Raw genomic sequence first — 20,924 nt, 5'->3', positions numbered from 1 at the left:
TATTGAACCTAATTGAAGCTTCAACCTCCCCTAGAAATGTGGCCTTAACCAGTCAGGAATTTTCTGGTCAGTACCAATGAGGTCCTCTGTCACATGGGCCCTTTCTATCCCCCAGAGGAAGATGAGGTAAGCCACCTAATAAGATTCTTTTGTCCCCAAAGGGAAATGACTTAATCTGAAATAATCCTTTTTTTCGGGTTTTGACTTCCTTGCCCTGCATTTAAAAACCTTTCCCTTTCTGTGGCCCCTGGAACTCCCCTCTGCTTCCTAGATGGAATTATGCATCGTTCATGAATCGTTCAATAAAGTCAATTAGATCTTCAAAATTTACTTGGTTGAGTTATGTTTTTTCACATTTGATGACTGAATAGCTTTGGCTCTGCTGTCCATTACCACATGTCCTGATTCTGTGACTCGAAGTTTCTGCTTAACACCAACACCCCAGGATCCCGAAATCCCCGGTGAATGGAGGGAGTCTAGTTCAATGACAACTGTTCCCACTGTCATTTCTGGCCTAAAGATAATTTCGCCACTATATTTCTCTGTCTAAAAACCAGGCATCAAGAAATAGTGATTTAATAAGCTTACTATAGGAGAAGTCTAAAATGGTACAGATGCACGGTCTACAAAGCATTGCATTTTGTGTAAGTGGAAAGATGAGTCTTTGCTTTGTTGCACACACAACATATTAAATTTGCAACTCAGCAGTATTGCCATATTGACCCTTGACACGTATAGCGCCGTCTCATTGCCTACGAGTATTGCTCTGCTTTGCAAGAGCTCAGCCTTTCCAAGTAGCCCAGGCCTCTGTAAACGTTAATACACAGAAACCGCAATTAAATAGAGTTGGGAGACCAGAAGGGGGCGCTCTCATGCCCTATGCTGATAGCAGAGCCCAACAGTCCTTTCATGGCAAGGACTCAGCCAATGAGGGACTATTAACGCTCAACCAATGATAAAACATGGACTCTTTGTTTACTCCACTCTCATCCCAACTTCCTTTTCCCCTCTATAAAAGAGTTCTCCCATGCATTTTAGTGGGGGGATTTGCAAATGGCTCACCATGATTGCAGACTCCCAATTGTAAGTCTTTGCAAACCTCCAAATAAACCCAATTGTGCTACAGAAATAACTGGCAGTCTATTTATTTTAGGTCAACACCTGGCTGGATTAGGGGACACCAACTGCCTATGATGGCACCCAGGGCTCATCCCCAGCATGCTTTGTCCCAGAACTAGTTGACAAGACAACAAAATACAAAGGCCTGGTTGGCTCAGACCCTGGGGTGGTCTTGGGTGCGTCCTGGGGGGCCCATTTGTATAAACCCAGCTACAAAAGCTAGAGAAAAGAAAAAAGAGGTGGAAGGAACACATGATGACCTTGCACAGGGTTCAGAAATTAATAACTCTATGAATTTATTTCAAAGAACTTTTCAGAACCATTTTTACACCAAGGAATATGGCAAAAATCTGCACTTTTGCTCTAAATCTCTGAGTCCTTTTTGGATGAGATAACCACTCTCAGATTCACCTTTCCACATTATAAAGGCTCAGTTAGTTCTCCTCTGGGCCAGGTTTGATTTGTTCCAATGGTCTCTGGATTTCAGAGTATCGAAGCATCTATGCAGGTTGATATGGATATAAATTACTTTTAAGCTACTCATGAACTTTAAGCCTGGAGTTCGTTTTTGAAAACTGAAGGGCTTTACTAAGCTACTTCATGGTCTCCTACTGTAATTTAAACAAACAAACAAGCAAGCTTTTAATTAATGCTTCTCTTGCTTTATTTAAAGCATGTTTTGTTAAATTGCAAACTTGGAATGTGCACATTTTGCCTGTCTACTAGGTCTTACAAATAATTGGTAGTTTAATTCTACAAACAAAGACACTATTTTAAGTTGGAAAGAAAATTAATCTTTCTTTTCTTCTTATCTCTTTAAGAGAAGTTATTTTCCTTCTTCCCCTTAATTCATTTCTCTTGAAGCTCTTAGACTTGCTTTGATAATACACCAAGTCTTTGGGATTTGGGGAGAAGTTTTAAATGGACAGATAACTTTTACAATACATGTTTTTCTCTAGCTCATTATAGTTTCCACTTTGAAACCAGAAGTTTCTAATACTACTTCAGAAATAAGACCAATTATGCATGGGCGCTATGCTTAATGTTCTATAGGCATCATCTCATTTAATCCACATAACCACGCTACTGAGATGGACACTTTAAAAAAATAAAGGGGGCTTCCCTGGTGGCGCAGTGGTTGAGAGTCCGCCTGCCGATGCAGGGGACGCGGGTTTGTGCCCCGGTCCGGGAAGATCCCACATGCCACTGAGCGTCTGGGCCCATGAGCCATGGCAGCTGAGCCTGTGCGTCCAGAGCCTGTGCTGCGCAACGGGAGAGGCCGCAACAGTGAGAGCCCGCGTACCGTGAAAAAAAAATAAAATAAAATATAAATAAATAAATAAAGGATACACACTTTTCGATCAGTTTTGACAAATGCATGAGAGAACATTTTCATCACCTGAGATAGTTCTCTTTTGCCCCATCCCAGAGAACCCCACTGCCATACATAACACATACTGATCTACTTAAAGCTGTTCTGCTCATTGAAAATTGGATCAGTTCTTCTTTGAGATCAGCTTGAATGTTACCATTATCAACTATTTTATATGTCTTTTCTTCCCGTATTTTCTTTTTTTTTTCTCCCCATTCAATTTTTTCCCCATTTTCTTCTATTTGACTATCTTCTTGTAACTGAGTTTTAGTACTTCTTTATATATTCTTGATACAAATCCTTTGTCAGATAAATAGTCAATGTTGGCACTGGCACTTAGCTGTGCTAGAATTTAAACAAAGTATTAAATAGACATATTGGAAATGTTGAGATCATTATCAATTAAACATTTACAGACCAAAGATTATACATCGCAGGTGGGAGGAGTATTAGACAGCAGTCAGATTTACCATGGCAGACTGCTACGGGCTTTCGGTAGACAGGAGGTCACAGGCAGGGCCCACTGCTGCTAAAGTGAAAGGTACTGACTCACACCATGGCCATGTGTAAGTTAGATGAGCAAGATCATTATGAAAATACACTCTGGTTAAATCTAAAGCAAGGGTGGCGGGGGGACTTCCCTGGTGGTGCAGTGGTTAAGAATCTGCCTGCCAGTGCAGGGGACATGGGTTCGAGCCCTGGTCCAGGAAGGTCCCACATGCCTCAGAGCAACTAAGCCCGCAAGCCACAACTACTGAGCCCATGAGCCACAACTACTAAAGCCCGTGCACCTAGAGCCCGTGCTCTGCAACAAGAGAAGCCACCGCAATGAGAAGCCCGTGCACCGCAACGAAGAGTAGCCCCCGCTCACCACAGTTAGAGAAAGCCCACGTGCAGCAACGAAGACCCAATGCAGCCAAAAATAAATAAATAAAATAAATTAATTTTTTAAAAAAAATCTAGAGCAAGGGGAAAAGCTGCCTCCAGGAGGTCAAAGCATGTAGCTGTGTAGGAAAGCACACAAAGAGAGTAGGTAGTTTCTATCTGTATCCTTCAGAGACTAAGCTGAGAGAGATCATCAAATGAAACAAAGGTGCAGTGGGATAACCCGGTGTGCGCACGTAACAACGCACATGACAACCCTTGTATACACACCTAACATCCCTGTGTGTGCACATGGCAACACCGTGTGTGCATATAGCAACCCTGTATACACATATAACAACCCCATGTGTGCATATAACAGCCCTGTACACACACATAACAACCCCGTGTGTGCATATAACAGCCCTGTACACACACATAACAACCCCGTGTGTGCATATAACAACCCTGTACACACACACAACAACCGCGTGTGTGCATATAACAACCCTGTGTACACACATAACAACCCCATGTGTTCATATAACAACCCTGTGTACCCATATAACACTCCCTTGTGTGCATATAACCAATGGGGGACCAACAAGGGAGTCATTCAGTAAAAAATTGTAAAATAATAATAAAATGACTTAATCTTAAATGTGGTGGAGACAAAATTTAAAGGTGCAGGTACTACCCATTCTTCTACTCTAGAAGCCATTTAACAATGATTAGATCCCTTTTAAAGAAAAGAATTGCCTTTAAATATTGTTGAACTTAGACTTCCCCGGCCGCCTGTAGCTCTCTTGTTTGAGCAAAAGACTAAATAGAATTTTAAGGATGATTTTGACTATGCGGATTTATCTTCTCGCACTGTGACTTTAAGGGTTACGGGCTTTTACAAACGGTGAAGTTTCTTCATTCGTCGCTGAATCTCTGGTCCGTAGACTGGGTTGAAGGATCAGCCAGAAAATGGAGGACAGAGAGCATGGGTTTGTTAAACTGATGGAAGGCATTGAAAAGGATGGCCTTTCACGTGGAAAACAGTATATCTTCTTCTCCTTGTTATGTATCACTCAGATCTGGCCTCCCAGTGATTTTTATAAATTATACATTTAATTAAATATAACATTGTTACAAATAAAATTAAAAACCTGTGATCGTTTTGCAACATCCCACTTTTAGCTACATCACTCTTCCCCTGGGATGTATTCTGTCTATTTATACTGGTCTCACCTCTTCTTGACTATCCACACTAGGATCCAGCACTGTGCCATTTTACATGAACACCTGTGAATCACTTAACCTCCTCTGCTGTATCGTGAACGCTGTTTACGCGATCAAGTGCTGGGTGTTATAGGAAGACATGTCCCGTGTCTAGCTTGATCTCATTCTCCTACAGGTACAATCATGGTGCTGCTGGATCCTGGGGGAGCCTTGTGCTTTTAGAAGACGTTTCTACCACCATGCTTCTCAAGCTGGGTGCCCATATCTTTAAGGGAACCTAAGGACAAGGACAGCTAACAAATTGAGCGTTTACCATGTGCCCAGAACTGCCCTAAGCACTTTGATGTATATCAAGTTATGCTGCCCTCATCCCAAAGGCTTAGGGTGTGGGTGCCATCCTCAGCTCCCCTTAGAACAGAGAAGATAGGTCACTATCTACCTGTGGTTTTGAATGACTGATCCTGGGCTCTTCCTTCTGCATTTCCATATATCAAAGGTCACTTGTTTTATATTTATCCCCTTGAACTAAAACCATTTAGTCTGCTGTTGGCCCACACTGATTATAGAGATAGTTAGTGAAGCCCATTCCTTCCCCGAGGCAGGAATGGGCTTCAGTCTGCATGGTGACACCGTCCTCGGTCTGGCTGTACTTTAGGAGGCAGGATCAGAGATGTGTGGAGTGCAGTTCCACAGCCTTGACCTTCAGTGTCCCAGCTTGCAAAACACAATTCCTGATTAAGTTTCAACCAGGGAGTTTGGTTTTTTAAAAAATCATGTAAAGGATTTATACCATGTATTAACTGGGTTCTCCTTGGGCAGTAGATTCACATTTCCCTCTCTTGTCACGGACCTCGCTGACGGTTCAACTTCTACTTTGGGCTCCCGTGTCACCTTGGCCGGCCCTGTCACCTCCGTGGATCTCGAGTTTCTTCACCTGTAAAATGAGAAAACCCTCTGCTCCTCTGCTAACGCGTCACTGGGAGGCAGGCATTTCTTTAAAACGCTGAGAGAGAGGAACGTGCCCCAAGAGTGTCAACGGGTAAGTCGACCCGATGAAGAGGAGGGACTCTTGGCATTGTCACAAGCCTTCAGCCACCGACCCCTGCCCACCCCGGGGGCCTCATCCTTCCCTCTCCAGGGAAACAGCATTGGAGCTCCCACCACGCGCCCACCCGCCCAGCCTCCGCGGGCATCCCCTGACCCGTCCACCCAACTATAGATTCCAGTGTTTGTTATTGAATCCCCTGCACCTAGCCCAGTGCTTGACACGTGGCCGGTGCTCAATCAGTAGCATTGAAGGAAAGAAAGAATAAATGGACGAACGTAAGTTTGGAAAAATGTGGGTTATTGACACTTCTCCCGAGAGAGGGACAGACCAGAGCTCCATACGTGTCTATTTAGGACAAGAGACAGAGAAGAGCTCTGTATATGTCCATTTTGGTGAACCTGGAGAATTATCTGGGAGGCAAGGAGGAGGGTCAGGGGCAGGAGTTGGTGGGGGGTCCTGAATCACAGCATGCAGGGGAGTCAGACCAAGTGAAAGGCTGTTGGCCTTGCTGCCACCCAAGAGAAGACCAGTCCGTTGTTCAACCTGTGTTTTCTTTTGTTTGTACTGGATCCTATCACAAAGGGATTACTGTCTGCGACAGTCAGGTGGCTCTTCACTCCGTAATAAGACTAATACAGCCTTACTTGTTCACAAGAGAGGATGCTACATAGAAACTAATACCACCCAGTAAAGTCCAAGCCAACCTCTACTGGGAAAGCTGTTCCCAGTCTGACAAGTCTGTCCCTCTCTGGGCCCACAGCAAATGCACCGTGTCGCTTAGTGAATCCCTGTACTGGATGGATCTCTTCCTGAAAAAACACTGCAGCCTTCATTCTTTCATTGCTGACACTTTCATGTTTGAGCGAGCCACCCAGGTGATAAGGGAGTGGGCGGAAAGTGACAGTCACCCCTGAGAGCAGACCTTGCCCGGCCCTTGGCTTCCTGCCCGAGGGAGGCGCTCAGTAAAGCCAGCTGATCTCATTCCCTCCGTTCCTCTCTGTCTCGCCCTGCATGGCTCCCTTTTCATCTCCTGTTTGGCTTAACAGCCCTTTCTTAAAATGAGCCCATTTGCTTGTGTGAAGTGCGGAACCCCATCAGGCCGGAAGGATTCAGCTTTTTTTTACCCCTTCCCAGGCTCCGGTCGCGGGGCCCGCCCTGGTGGCCCTCTGTCCTTGGGTTTTGCCAGCTTACGTCAAAGCGAGGTCCAGCCTTTTGAACAAAAGGCACCACATGCCAGGCAGGAGGACCCTGCAGCATCACCGGACGTGAGTGCGCCTGACAACGAGACACCGACTCCCCCGCTTGCCACGGGGCAGCGCTTCCAGGGCCTTGGGGGGCGGCGAGGAAATCCCCACTCCTTTTCTCAGAGCTTTGATGTGCCACTGTAACCAATGCACAGCGGGCGCTGCACCCTGGTTTGAATTTAAGCCGTCCTGTTGAATTTGAGCTAACCTCTCTTTACAGGAGAATTGCACAATAACCACATCACAGGGGAGTCTTCACTGCCAGCACAGTGACATGGCCCTAAGCGTCCACAGCCTCCACTGAGGAAGCACAGATGTCTGGGCGAAGGGAGAATTTTGTTTGTAAGCTGCTCGGGGTCTGGACTTGTTCGCTGGCTCCTTAGCAATCTACTGAAAGCAGCCATTTCGTCTCCAGCCTATAAGACCAAATCCTTTCCTTGCGCTTCTGACTTCCTGACTGATGAAGGAAGCCTTGGTCTATTTCAGTTGGTTAGCGGGAACATCGTCAGTTTGGCTACCTGTGCTTACGCAGACCTACGGTTCCTAGAGGGACAGTGCAGTCTTTAAATAAAGCACAGAGTGGGGTGTTCAGACCTGGGCTCCAATGCCTGCATTGCCACATTTAGCTGTGCACTCCTGGGTAGGTCATTACCCGGACTGCATGTGATTTTGCCTCTGGAAAAATCCACAGTGGGACCCAGCAGTCTCTGCGGCCCATTCCAGCTCTAACATCTGGCGTTTCTCTCTTGAGCATTTCTCTGGGCTACAGAATTGTTGGCAAATTTCAGCCTAACTCATAGCATCCTGACATGGCATCTGTCCCTCGAGAGGTAACACAGGCACGTAACAATTAGCTGCAAGATTTCCTCAATTCATTATAAATCGCCAAAGAGGGTTCATCAGGCTCCAGACTGGACCTTGGCTAGTTCTGAGTAGTCCGTTTTTATTGTGTGTCTTAGAGACATTCATGAGATATTTTCCATGTGCATTTCCCTTGTGTGGTATGGTCCCTGGGAGAATTCAGGTGCAACAAAAGGAGATGTCACAGAAATGTCAGGTCATTCCGACTCACTGCAGTTTGCCTTTGCAATCGTGCACGAGGCACAACCCAGAAATACAGAAATGAGGAAGCAGAAGAAATTCAGACCCACCGCCCTATGCCTTGCTCATGCAGACCAGCCAGTGAGATGACTCTGTGACCTCCCACCCTGGATACTTTTGGTAGCCATGTCACTGGGATAAAGGCATGTCCACGTTGTCTTGTCCTGAACCAAGGGGGAAAATGCTTGAAATCTCAACCTCTTCCTAATCCCATAGGAGTCCTTTAATGGCTCAAGCAATGCCGTCCCCGACTGAAATGGAAGACGGTGGTTGGTGGTCATTTTTCACTCTGTGACAACAAAATCCAAGGCCCAGCCCAATGCTGTTGCTTTGGGAGACCCTAACTACAGTGTCTGAATTTATAGACACCTGTGAAAAGTCTCTGGGGCCTCAAGGTCACATCAAGTCAAAGTCTTCTTTGCAGCTGTGAGGGCAGTCAGGCAGCCAAGGAGGAAATGCCCACACAGCTCCTGGTTCTTCCCTCCTTTCTGAACTGTGTTTTGATGTAGCAAATGGCTTAGGAATAAAGGACGGTTTTGCTTACCACCACCAGCTTCCAGAGGCTGAGATGGTGGCTGGAACCCAGTCCACAAGAGAGAAGAAAAGAGGGCAAGATGGCGGACCTTTGGGTCAGTCTCCGGTGAACTCTCACCTCATTGGTCCCTAACACCATGTCTGTGCCTGACTTGAGTGACACTGATCAGTGTCATGGAATCTGATCCTGTCATCAGGAGCCACACCTCTTTTGGAAGAGCATAACCTCACCATACATGCCATTCTTCCTGTCTTCACAGCCACAACAGAGAAAGAGGCACCAGCTTAGTACCGCCTAGGAACCCTTGGGTAGGGGGATAAGGCTGGAAGTTTCCCTTTGCCACTGCAGGGGTGGCATGCCTGCTCACTCTCAGCAGGCAGACGATCAAAGCTGAGTGAGTCAGGGTCTCCCCGGGACCCAAGGGACCTACGTAGCAATTTACCAGATGGGGCCAGAGACCCAATGGAAGAATCAATGGGCGTCTACCATTGCTTGACTCTGCTTCCTGATTCAGCCTTCCATACCACTGGAGTCTGACTCAAGATTTGTCAAGTGCTTTCATATAATATATTTAAAAAATAAGTTCCCCCAGAATCCACTTACTACTGAGGAAGATACCAATTTTTCAAGAAAGGAAAGCCAGTACTCTTGGTGCGCTATCCACCTTGCTTAAGATACAAAAGGAATACGCGATCTATCATTGGGTTGGCAGAACTTGCCATCTTTGGGCCCAAATACTAATTCCCTTGGGCTAGTAAGTCTACAACCAATCAAGTCAGGAAATTAAAAAATCAGTTAAACTTTTTACTTGACTGAGTCGTGGGGCACATTCATTCAAAACAATCAAACTACTACTCCTGAGAAGATACATACACGATTCCTCTGAGAATGTGATCCCTCATACCTCCATATCTCTAGTAAAATTAGAAATTCTTGGACTCAGAGCCCATCTATGTTGCCTAGTTTTTAATCTCTCCATCTTCTGGCAGAGTGTGAGGTGCGCAGTAAATTGTCTTAAAATGCTTTTTGCTTCCTGAAAAGTTAAATGCTTGGTCCCAAGATTTTACTGCAATATTCTATACCCAGGAAGGGACTCTAAAACTGAGTCTGGATTTTACTGTAAGAAAAGTGACATTGGTAAGCAGGTTATTAAGTGGCAAATGAGGTCACATTTTTATAACACAACTCTTTTCCTTCAACGTTGTGGGTTTGTAACAGTTCTCCTCTTTGCTAGTTACTTAATGCCTTTAATTTGCAGAACTTTTTCATGGTCTAATTGGCACCTTCATTGGAAACATTATAAATCTTTTTTTCTCAAAGGAGCAATAGCTTTTTTTTTTGCGTTACGCGGGCCTCTCACTGCTGTGGCCTCTCCCGTTGCGGAGCACAGGCTCCGGATGCGCAGGCTCAGCGGCCATGGCTCACGGGCCCAGCCGCTCAGCGGCACGTGGGATCTTCCCGGACCGGGGCACGAACCCGTGTCCCCTGCATCGGCAGGCGGACTCTCAACCACTGTGCCGCCAGGGAAGCCCTCAAGAATTTTTTACCTGAGAAACTTGAAGAATGAATTTGCCATTTACTGCGATGGGAAAGGACCATGGAGGGAGTGTTTCTGGATAAAAATAGTTTGGCTTTGAACATGTCAAATTTGAGAAGCTTATAGAACCTCAGGGGAGATGTCAAGTATGTGAGTGTGGAATTCAGAAGACAGGTCCAAGATGGAGAAATAAATATGCAAATCTTCCTCCTATATATGTCTTTAAAGCTGTGGGGCAGCAGGGAGTGAGCAGAGAAAGAAGAAAAGACATATTTTAAAGGACTCTTTAACAAAGGACAAAGAACTGTAGATTTCTGGGAAGCCAGTTCTTGGAAGCAGAGAAGAGGAGGAGAAACTGCTGGTGAGACTGGGGCTGAGAAGGAATAGGGGGCCACAAAAGAGGTGTCCTAGAGCCCCAGGGAAGAAGTCTGTGGAGAAGGCAGGAGTCATCAAAGACAGAGACACTGACAGCTGGATTCAGCGACACACAGGTCACCTGGACGAGCGCAGAGGTCGAGGAACGCAAGGGATGAAGGACTGGCCAGGGTAGGTCCATGAGACAATGAGAGAAGGGGAAGAGGAAGAGGCAGGTGTTGGAACCAACTCTTAGGAACGTCGCTGGAAAGGGAAGCAAGGAAAAGACGCAGCCTGGGAGAAGGACGTGGGATCAAGGGGGTTTCCTGGGAACCGCAGTGCCGTGGTTACCATTATTGAGATGGGAGCTGGCACGGCGTGTTTATATGATAGAGGGAGAAACGAACAACAGGAGAGGGGCCTGATGGAAACGGAGGGCTTGGGTATCACATCCAGGATGTACAGGATAGGGACAAAGGCAGGCAAAGCGGAGGACTGCATGGCGAGCTGTGTGGAAGTGCTCTTCTGATACTTCCATTTTCTCAGGGAAATAAGAAGCAAGGTCAAGAGCAGAGCATGAAGGAGGGAAGGATGTCGGCCCTGGGAGGTCTGATGACTGCGTTTGGATCTCTTCAGGATTCTCTCTTTGCTTCTTTATTGAAAATAAAGTCCTTATAAGCTGAGTCTTTACCAGTTGATGATTTCCAGAACATTCCCTTCTCACTAATATACTCTTGAAAATACTGCTATTTAACGAGTTAATGGGATTTTTCGTGGGCAGATCTCCATTTCTTTCTGTGCTGTTGTGATGGGAATGATATTTTAAATCCTATTTAGAGGAAAAAATCAACTCAATACAACAACTCAATTCAGCATCTCTCGACAGAGTGCCATGTGTCACGTACTTGCAGCCAGGTGTCCGAGCTACGGGCTGGTCCCATGGACAGTGCCATCACTGGCTTTTTATGTAACACAATTAAATGCCTCCTGATGGCAGTAGCTGTCACTGCTGCTCTTTATTGCACTTTACTGCTCAACCAACACCGGCCCAGATCACCCTGGCTATAGGAACAGGCATGGTAGTTCCCCATTGTATTTGGAGGGCCATTGGCCTCCGAAGGAAAAAGAGAAAGAAAGAAAATAAGCTTAGGTGACTTCTCCTCATTTTGTTCCTGGCTGGTTATTTTGGAGGGTACGGGACTTCACTTTGTCTTTCTCTTTTTTTTTGAATTTTATTTTATTTATTTTTTTATACAGCAGGTTGTTCACTTTGTCTTAAAGAGAAATAAAGATTCAATTTGCTCTCTATATTAAAGCCCCAATAACAAATTTTGTCAGAGACTTAAAAAGCACCCTTTAAAAAAGTAGACAATGGGGACATCCCTGGTGGCGCAGTGGTTAATGCTCCACTCTCCCAATACAGGGGGCCCTGGTTCTATCCCTGGTCAGGGAAATAGATCCCACATGCATGCCGCAACTAAGAGTTGGCATGACACAACTAAGAAGCCAGCGAACTGCAACTAAGGAGCTCCTGAGCTGCAACTAAGGAGCCCATGTGGCACAACTAAGGAGCCGGCAAGCCACAACTAAGACCCAATGCAAGCAAAAAAAAAAAAAAGTAGACAGTGGGGACTGGATTTATGTCACTTTGTACCTACTTACAACTGCCGGCTGCCATCCAAAAACATGAAACAGTTTTAAAATTACAGTTTTGGAAAAGGCTATCCTTGATAATGTATCCTTTTGTTCATTACTGAGACCTGAAGTTAAAGGCATTTGAGAATGTTTCTTTTGAGTAATGAAGAGAGAGAGAGAGAAAGGAAAAAATACAAGTTGATCTGTTTGATTAGGGGCAAAAACTGTTCCGAAGAGCTGCAGAGAAAAAATATGGAGATAATAAAATAGCTGTTGGAAAGTGGACTCATCATGAATAATTAGAAATCATTTAATTTACTAATGAAATAGCTACACTGCGGATGCCATCACGTATGCAGAAAGGAAATATTTAACTCTTAGGCACTATTAGCACTATGTAAAGTTGCTTTTTTAAGTCAAGTAACAAAAGCACGGAAGGAGCAAATTAAAGCGCTCGAAAAAAAGAAAATTCAATTTGCGATGAAAATTTTCCACGGAATGATTCTTCTTCCCTATCTTAAACCTGCTGATTTTTTTAAGAGCGTGGTGCTCCCATCAGGTTTATTCCAAATTGAGTTGCGGTTTTCATCGTTGTAAATGCGGATTCCTGTAATGCAAATAACTCAACATTAAGAAAGAAGGAGTAATCCCGGTCCCCAAATTATCTAGTGAAATTGCCTTCCCCTAACAGCGCACGGCATTTGAGGAATAAACACAGGAAAGAGAGTAACTCGGCTCACCTCCCCATCACTGCCTTAGCAAGAACTGACTGGGGAATTTACCCCCTCGGGGAAACCGTCACACACACGGTCAGCGTACATCCACAGACCTCCTGCGCTCGGCACTGGGTTTTCATCAATTTCACACGCACCTGCGGGGCCCGCTTTGTGCCAGGCCTGGGGAGGACGTTGGGAGGCGATATGGAGCTGACTGACACCTCCCTGTTTCTCAGGGGCTCCCGGAGCAGATGGCAGAATCACCACGTATATGCTTGACCACAAACAAAGGGTGATACGGACTTCCTGGGAGACACAGGGGCAGTGGAGGAGGGATTCTGACAGGGCCAGCGGACGAGGCGAGATCTGAGTAAGGACTGGAGCTGTCGGTGGCTCCTCGACAAGCACAGGTGCTCGAGAATGACACTGTGCCCTTCTGCAATACCCACATCTCCTAGTTCCTAGATGTGATGCTTTGGCCTCTGGGGCCTGAGAGGGGACTGCCCCGCCCAGAGCCAGCCAGTTCCCACAGACAGTAAACAACGCAACCGGAAGCTCACCTTTCACCTGCCAACCAACCCATCTAGAGCTGGCACCCCATCACCTCCTCTATGGGGTGCTCACTCTCCCCCCACCCTAGTCACCCAGGGCCAGGTGCCAGACACCTAAGGAAGTCCCTACGCCGAGAGCCCTGCAGTGATCCAAACCAGCCAGTCTAATGCAGTTTTCTGTAGTCTTAACGCCAAATTGCATACGTCGGGGTGTAAGACTGTCTACGGTGGGTTCAGTCACTCGTATCGTGTTTATCGATATTTAGGTTAAAGAAGCTTCTCAAGCATTCTTAGTTAAATATCTATATGTAGATATAAGTATCCATACTGCAAATAAGATACAATGAGATTTTGGTATAAAGCTCATTCCTTTCTACGCTAGTTAAGAATAGATTCAACAGCAAGCATGGCAAAGTCCCCAGTAAGAATTAACTAAAATAAGATGGAAGCTTATTTCTCTCTCACATTCAGTCTGAAAGTAGGTGGTCCAAATCTGGTAAGTTTCCTCTACTTAATAAAATACCCAAGTGACCGAGATTCCTTCTATTTTGCCATTTTATCAAATGTGGTCCTCAATCCCAGAGTGGTTTCATGGTCCAATGTGGCTGCTTGAGGTCCAGTCATCACATCACAAACCCATTCCAGACAGCAGGACCGTGGAAGGGAACAATAAGGGCATGTCTCGGCATTTTAAGGACCCTTTCCAGAAGTTTCCATTAGCCAGAATTTAGTCATATAGCCACACTGAGCAGCAAAGGACGCTGGAGGTTGTGATCTTTCACTCTGGGTAGCCATATGGGCTAGCATAAAGTCCAGGGCTCTATTAGTAAAGGAAGAGGGGACAGCTCGCAGGCTCTGCCTGCGCTTCTCACAAGGAATCACTGGGGCCTCTAGGAAGATGTGACAAAGTGCAGTCCAGCCCCTCCACATTCCTATTTCTCCTCATCCTGGTTCTGTATCTCAGCGGTTCTCCTCTGCATCCTCTGGGGAACGGTGTCCATGGCCATGGGCTCTGGAATGACATTTCCCAGTATTTTCAAGAGAGAGAGGAGTGTGGCATTTTTAAAGCGACATTTTCCAGCCCTCGCCTCACTGTCAGAGGCATGCAGGTTGTAATGCCTGGAAGGGTCAAGCTGGCTTGGAGGCCCCAGAAAGGGCAGAGTCTGGTGACTTCTCTTCCTAAATTAGCAGCGTCAGGTATTATAGATGCAAGCCTGGCATTTAAGATTTGCTTTTCTCCCAAGGATTTGCTCTAAAGTGAAAGCTTGAGCTGCTTATGACCAGGAACTGGTCTCCCGCCTTCCCTCTCTGTTCTGTCCCATCTCCTCCCCATAGCGTTAACAGCTGGGATGGTGACAGGGGCTGCTCTGGCTTTTGACAGAAAGGGAAGGCTTCTGGGTCATGGAGCACCTGAAAAGGGCTCGGTCACTTTGTGGAAGCTTTGACCTCTGTGATGCTTGGCTGGTTCAAACAAACAACCAAACATCCCTCAATTTCTTGTGACTTTGTTCTCTAATTAGCATGTGCACATTATACATACACTATAGGGTTGCCCTTGCCTTGGAGAGTTAGCAGGGCAAACCTGGAATTCCATATAGAGCTGGAAAGAACACTTATGCACCGACAAGGAAATAGATCATGTTTCCAGGTTCAACAGCGACCCGGCCTTCTTAGAGATGTCCGGAGCACCGCACCTCGGTGCCACACTCAGCTGCCCGTCGTTTCTCATTAGAAGCTCACGCACCGCAGAGAGCAGAGCTGGTAGCTCGCACAGGCTCCGGACGCGCAGGCTCAGCGGCCATGGCTCACGGGCCCAGCCGCTCCGCGGCATGTGGGATCTTCCCGGACCGGGGCACGAACCCGCGTCCCCTGCATCGGCAGGCGGACTCTCATCAACCCCTGCGCCACCAGGGAAGCCCCCTGTATTCCTTCTTGCTTCCCAACCACAGAGTGGCGGAGTGGGGAGGGTCGAGCTCCCTCCAGGGAGCTCCGGGGCTCCCACTAGACCCTGGGAAGGGAACTGCAGAAAGATCAGGGCCCCAGGGCTAATCGTGGTCACCACCCTGTCCCCTCAGGGCCTGTGTTGTAAGCAACTCCTCAGTATGTAGAGCCCGAGGGCTTATATCCAGTCTCCTTGGGAAGCAGGCTGAAGGTCAGAGCTCTGACTCCTCGCTCTGGTAAATTGGCATTAAGTTCCATAAGAAAATCCTTTTCCTCTCCATAATTTTCACTGGGTGAAGAAAACCACCCTACTCTTTCCTTACAGCTTAGATTTTCCTCAGAGATTGAAAGTCTCTGATTTTTCAGAGCACAGTGATTATGTTGCTGTATTTCTATATAGAAATACCTCATGGATATATTTCTACCGTTCCCTGGGCTTATCTGTTGACTCTCTGAAAACCATATCAATTAATTTTTACTCCAACCCCTGTCACCAGAACTTCTTCATGGTATGGGGATCATATTTTCTGCATCCCAAATGGTTATCTAATGCATGTTTAGACCACAAACAATTTAAACTGTGACGATCTGGAAAACCTGGGACACTTGGTTGACAACCCCTTGGGTCCAGCCAGACAAAGCGGAGTTTTGGGGGGACTCTGCTCTGTGGCATGTGAGTAACAGTAACATTTACTGTGTGCCTTCCGTGTTCCAGGCAGTGGGTGAAATGCTTTCAAGACAGAAACACATTACTGGCTTGGGACAAGTGACGTGAAATGGCATCAGCATGCCAAGTAGGACCCTTCCCTTGTGTTTCTGTAATTTAAAGGAGGGCAGACAACAGCAATCTTCCCAGACTTCCTTGCAGTATGACCACGTGACATACTTCTGACTAATGGGAGATAAGCTGAAATTTCTCCTCCTCTGGAGAAAATAACAAAGCTTCACAGCAGCAGGCTTTGTTTCGTCTGCCTTCCTCCCAGTTGGAGGACAGGACAGACACAAAGCCTAGAGGGGCCTCATGAGGATGAAAGTTACAAATCAAAGATGGTGGAAAAGAAAGTTAGAAAGAGCCTAAAATAGATAACAAACAAGGATCTGCTGTAAAGCACAGGGAACTCTACTCAATACTCTAATGGCCTATATGGGAAAAGAATCTAAAAAAGAGTGAATATATATATATGTATAACTGATTCACTTTGCTGTACAGCAGAAACTAACACAACATTGTAAATCAACTGTACTCCTATATAAAATAAAAAATTTTTTTAAAAGGGAAAAAAACCTTTTTTATTGGACACTGGGCAAACATGAATATGATTTTCCATGTTATATGTATATATCATAATCATTTACTCAATAAACAAATATTATTTAAACAAAAGAAAGAGCCTGAGTCCTTGGTGACACTGCTGAGCCATCCTACCAGCCCTGGACTGCACACCTGGGCCTTCTAGCTGTGTGAGATGAACAATAGTCCTGTTTAAGTTGGACTAATTGAGTTTTCTTGTTTGCTGCAGCTAAGTAGTAGCAAATACGTTAAGTCATTTTCACCGAAGGAGTCTGGGGTCCGAGAGATTGTCCCCTGCCCAGTGCCACCAGTGATGATGCTGGGTCCAGGTGTGCCCAACTCCAGCGCCTGTGCTGGACCAGCGTACTCTTTCCTCCTTACGAGCTAGGGCTCTGGAGTCATGCGGGGCTTGGGACCTTTCTGCGACAGCCTCACCGTTTCCCTCCCTGTTCCCTACGTAGTCCTGTGGCTTTAGCTTCCCTGCTCTCCCTGCCCCTCCCCGACCGAGATGTGGTCCAGAACCTTCCCAGAACTGGTGGGACAAATCTCTCCTGTCAGTTAGTTAAGTGTCTCTTTTCTAAGGAGAGGAACCCAGTTTGGGGGAACCTCTGAAGAACTGTTGGTACTTTGTCAAAAATCCCGCAGGGGTCCACAGGTTAGAACCCTCGCTGATGGATTTTCTATGCCCCTTGAAATAGACTGGCATATTCAAACCCACCGAGCCTGGTCTGTCTGTTTGGCCGTCTCAGGCATTTGGGCTGAGGACGCCCATCTGTGGCACACCAGGCCTCAGGGGTTCCTGACTTGCAGCCGAAGGACACAGGTCATCACAGTATTTGTATCAGGAAGTCGGTGAGGACCCTGTTCACAGCATTGCAGGCCATCCTCGCTGTAAGGACCCTTGGGGGAAATGGGTTTCAAAGCCTAAGAGTAGAAAGAAATGCTCTTCTCCTGAGGAACTAACTGAATTCTATTTCATGAACACTGGGACTCATGTAATCGGTTATATTTTTTCTGAGCGACTCGCCTAAAAGTGTGTCCAATTAGTGTTTCACTAATTCTTTTTGCCCTTATTTTTCCCTTCATTCTGATTTATTCTTCACATTCTGATATACCTATATTCTTGGAGGCCACCTGAAACCCCCTTTTGTGAGCATGGTGTGTACAAAAGTAAAATGCCATTCACCCCAGGACCTCACTGGCTGCTACTATAGCTCAGATGCTCCTTTTTCATCGCCAGCTTTCCTCAAAGCTAGGAGAGTCCGTAGGCACCCTCCCAAATCTAACGGGCAGTGACAGCTTTTCCCTCGCTCACTCAGACTGAAGCCAGCATCAGCTGAGAGTCCTGGATCTCGGAAAAGAAATCTGAGGGCACCTGTCAAAAAGAAAGATGGACACAAGGTTCCTCAAATGCAATTAAGTGTTCTGACAGGCAATTGTTTTTCTCATTCAGCCTCACCTAAACATTCAGAGCTTGGCAGTCGGTGTGTGGGTAAGTACTCTTGCTCTTATCAGCGGAGTGCCTCTCTGACACCTGGCAACTCCAGCCACTGGGGCTCGGGGATTAGAAATGGAGTCAGGGGTCTTGCCAAGTAGGATGGTGACAGCTTGAGCCCAGGAGAGGCCCGTGGAATCAGGCCCTGCCCTAAGCAGCCCTGCAATTGAAGTGGGTTTCAAAATGTACGGTTGAGACTCTAGGCTTTTAAGAAGTGGATCTAGAAAGAGGGAAGAAATAAGAACAGAGGTCTTGATCCAGTCACCAACATCCATTGTTTTATTTCAAGAGCATCTCAGCTTTCCATTGTAAAAGGGACCACGTTTCTTTCAGTGAAACGATATTGTAGGAATTCTGTGTCTCTTTCTCATGTGGTGGGTTATTTAAGCATGAATGCTTTGGATAGTATTTTAAGAGGCTCTTTGCATTTTAGACTGATCAGACTCACCTTCAATGTCAAATATTGCCAAGGAACACGTCCTTGTCTTTGGGCCATGGCTGTTTCGCTTTTAAAATTGGGCTAGATTGCACAAATGGTCATGAGGTCTCCTCGCCCCCAACCCCCATAATTCACACCCTGGCATGTGGTTTCATAACTCCTTCCATCAAGAGCTGAGGTCTTCCTTTCCCCCATGTTTGGGTTGACCACGTAGCCTTCTTTGGACAGTAGCAAGTGTGATGCAGTCGGAGACTTGAAAAGCACTTGCCCTGCTGCTGTACTTGGAACCCTTCTGCCCCAAGTGAGTAAGCCCAAGCAGGCCTGCTGGATGATGAGGGATGTCACGGACATATGACATATGACCTTTCATTCCTATTGCTCAGCTTAAACAGCCCCCGCCTCCCGCCCCAGCACACAGCCTACAAGATGAATGGGAGTGGATGGACCACAGACGTGTGAGTGAGCCCAGCCAAGTCCAGCAGAGAAGAGCCAGCCGGCTGAACCCAGCCCAAATTGGCAGCCCTCTCACCTGGAAAAGAAAATCGCAGCATGAATTCTTTAACCCCATGCTAAAGGATGCCCTGGCTCTCTTCACTGAAGCATATAAAGTGTCTAGTCTGGAGTCTGGCACAAAGGAGTAATTTTAAAACATTATTGAAATCATTGCATCTCTTCTCTTTGTCATCAGAGGTTCATCTGATAGCACGATGGTTCAGAAGAGTTTTGTTTTTCCATTTTTATATTGTGATAAAATACACATAACATAAAATTTACCATCTTAACCATTTTTAAGTGTACAGTCCAATGGTATTAAATACATTCATAATGTTGTGCAGCCATCACCACCATCTATCTCTAGAATTCTTTTCATCCTATAAAACTGAAATTCTATACCTATTAATAACTCTCCAACCCCTCCTCCCCTCAGTCCCTGGCAACTACCATTATACCATTAGTCTCCCTGATTTTGAATACACTTAAGTACAGCCATCCCTCAGTATCCATGGGGGATGGGTTCCAGGATCCCCTGTGGATACCAAAATCCAAGGATGTTCAAGTCCCTTATGTAAAATGGTGTACTATTTTATACACATCCTCCCATATACTTTAAATCACCTCTAGATTACTAATAGTACCTAATTCAATGTAAATGTGATGTAAATAGTTGTAAATACAATTCAAATACTATATAAGTATTTGCCAGTGTGCAGCAAATTTAAGTTTTGCTTTTTCGAACATTCTGAAATTTTTTAAAAAATATTTTTGATCTGCAGTTGGTTGAATCCGTGGGTGTGGAACCCACAGATGGGAGGGCACACTGTACCTCCTATAAGTGGAATTATACAGTATCAATCTTTTCGTGACTGGCTTATTTCTTTTAGCATAATATGGGTTCATCCATGTTGTAGCATATGTCAGAATTTCCCAACCTTTTTAAGGTTTTTAAGGTTTCATTGTGTGTATATATTACATTTTGCTTATCTATTCATTGTAAATGGACCCTTGGGTTGCTTCTACGTTTTAGCTACTGTGAATAATGCTGCTATGAACATGAGTGTACAAATATCTCTTTGAGACCCTGCTTTCACTTCTTTGGGTATATACCCAGAAATGGAACTGCTAGATCATATGGTAATTCTGTTTTTAATTTTTTGAGGAAATGCCATACTATTTTCTACATCAGATGTACCATTTTACATTCCCACCAACAGTGTACAAGAATTCTGATTTTTCCACATCCTCACTAACACTTGTTATTTCTTGTGTGTGTGTGTGTGCGAGTGCGTGTGCGTGTGTTTTGATAGTAGTCATCCTAATGGGTGTAAGGTGGTATCTCATTATAGTTTAGATTTGCATTTCCCTAATGATGTTGAGCAGCTTTTTATGTGCTTATTGGCCACTTGCATGTATTCTTTTGAGAAATGGTTATTCAAGTTCTTTTTCCATTTTGAATTGGGTTGTTTCTTTTTCTGTTGTTGAGTTTTAGGAGTTCCCTATATATTCTGGATAGTAATCCTTTATCAGATATGTGATTTACAAATATTTCTTTCCATTCTGTGGGTTGCCTTTTTACTTCCTTGATGGTGTCTTTTGATTACATTTTAGTGAAATTCAGTTTGTGTCTTATTTCTTTTGTTCCCTGTCCTTTGGTATCCTATCCAAGAAAACATTGCCAAATACAATGTCATGAAATTTTATTCTATGTTTTCTTTTAAGAGTTTTATAGTTTTAGGTCTTACATTTAGGTTTTTAACCCATTTTGAGTTAATGTTTGTATATGGTATTAGATAAGGGCCCAACTTACTCTTTTTCATGTGGATGTCTGGTTTTCCCAGCACCGTTTGTTGAAAAGACTGTTTTTTCTCCCAATGAATGGTCTTGTCACATTTGTCAAAAATCAAGGGTTCATTTCTGGGTTTTCAATTATAATCCATTGGTCTATATGTCTATTTTG

The 20,924-nt window shown here is 45.3% G+C and overlaps 1 protein-coding gene across 2 annotated transcripts in view; it reads right to left on the bottom strand.

Annotated features, from left to right (window-relative positions):
* Positions 1–5,442: 5,442 nt before the first annotated feature.
* The window catches only part of MAP10 (microtubule associated protein 10), a 106,522-nt gene continuing 91,040 nt past the window's right edge, over positions 5,443–20,924 (bottom strand). The window contains exon 3 of one of the 2 annotated variants that reach the window (XM_028481056.2): positions 5,443–5,516. The gene's annotated coding sequence lies outside the window, so the exon portion shown is untranslated. Of the gene's footprint in view, positions 5,517–12,387; positions 12,644–20,924 lie in introns of those variants that run through there. The other variant, XM_028481052.1, reaches the window with a different exon arrangement.

The sequence above is a fragment of the Physeter macrocephalus genome, chromosome 20 (genome assembly GCF_002837175.3).
Source record: "Physeter macrocephalus isolate SW-GA chromosome 20, ASM283717v5, whole genome shotgun sequence".
Classification (NCBI taxonomy): domain Eukaryota; kingdom Metazoa; phylum Chordata; class Mammalia; order Artiodactyla; family Physeteridae; genus Physeter; species Physeter macrocephalus.
This window is presented reverse-complemented; position numbering and strand designations above follow the sequence as displayed.